The sequence below is a fragment of the Artibeus jamaicensis genome, unplaced genomic scaffold, assembly GCF_021234435.1.
Source record: "Artibeus jamaicensis isolate MK-2021 breed Jamaican fruit bat unplaced genomic scaffold, CSHL_Jam_final scaffold_916, whole genome shotgun sequence".
Classification (NCBI taxonomy): domain Eukaryota; kingdom Metazoa; phylum Chordata; class Mammalia; order Chiroptera; family Phyllostomidae; genus Artibeus; species Artibeus jamaicensis.
This window is the reverse complement of record NW_026522059.1, coordinates 55,250,104-55,251,444: the sequence shown is the minus strand read 5'-3', so window position 1 is coordinate 55,251,444 and position 1,341 is coordinate 55,250,104. Positions and strand designations below refer to the sequence as shown.

At 50.7% G+C, this 1,341-nt stretch overlaps 1 pseudogene; it reads left to right on the top strand.

Annotated features, from left to right (window-relative positions):
* Positions 1–207: 207 nt before the first annotated feature.
* Positions 208–1,042, top strand: LOC119042573 (leucine-rich repeat-containing protein 59-like; annotated as a pseudogene).
* The last annotated feature ends 299 nt before the right edge of the window (positions 1,043–1,341 follow it).

The following is a 1,341-nucleotide window of genomic DNA, read 5'->3' as shown; positions in this document are numbered from 1 at the left end:
AACAACAGCCAGTTTTATAAGGATTATTTAAGAATGACTGGAGGGTACCACTGGGAGTGGGGCCTTTGCATCAGAATGCAGTGGTGGGAGGAAGGTGGCAGGGTTTTCCACAAAGTGCGGCAGGTGGAGAGCACAGGCATTCATCTGTTGGGTGCACCTCTTGACAGTCAGAGTCCCAGAGTCAGTACCTGCTTACTTGGAGACAACATGACCAGTGCCCATAGTAAGGGCACAAACCTCTGTGACAAGCTGGCGGGGCATGAGCCTCAGCGACCTGAATGAGGAGGTCTCAGTCAAGGAGATGGCTGCCCTCCCAAAGTCTACCATAAACTGAATCTGTCCTGCCATAAACTGCCTACTGCACCATCAGCTTTCTGTGTCCGTGCATGCCTGGTACAGCTAGACCAGACTAAAACAAACTACAGCAACTGCCATGACTTTGGCCATCTGGTCAACCTCAAGCACCTGGATGTCCTAAACAGCAAGTTGGTCACCTGGCTGGTAGCTTTGCTCAGCTCAAGGGCCTGAAGTGGTTGGACTGAAAGACAACTCCCTGGATCTTATCCTGGCCAAAGTGGCAGGGGATTGCTTGGATTAGAGGGAGGGTCTGCATTGTAAAGACAGCATTTACAGCACAGGAAGCCCACAGAGGCCACAGTGCCTGAATTAGAGCCAGAGGCAGAGAAGAAGCATGTGAAGCAGTGAGCCCAGGAGACTGGGGAGTACAAACTGTGCTGTGGGAATGGGCATAGAGAGGGGTATGGTGCCATCGAAGCATCTAAGCAGGAGCAGAGAAGAAACCTGAGAAGCAAATAAATTGGGCCCAGCAAAGTCAAGCTTTGGGCCCTGGAAACACACATGGTCCTGAGCTGTACTGAAGCTGCTGCCAGGTGGCTGGCAGGCTGGTGGTATGCCAGGTGACCAAGCTGCAGCAGCCCCTCTGCACCAGCATGATCACCATCTACAACAATGTGGTCCAGGTCTGTGTAGCCACAACATCCTCCAGTGGGAAACTGATTCTCAGCAGGGAGCTTGTCCTTGACACCTGCTGCCTCCCAGCCTTGGAGCTTGGATTCCTGTGGAAATGGGTTCTGCTGGACACAACCTCTTAGCATCAGACCTATCTGCAATCTCAAATGGCTGCCGATGGGTACTTGAGACCTTCTTTTGGTAAGGTTTATTTGTTCCTTGGAGTTCTCTGGTGGCATAAGAAGTGGGAGATGGGGAGAGGAAAAAACCTGCATGCCTAAAGGAATAGGCTTAGAAGTGGAGAGAAGAAAACACATAGCCTTTTCTAGTTGTTATACAAAACTATATAAAGGCAAGGCTCATGTCTACTAA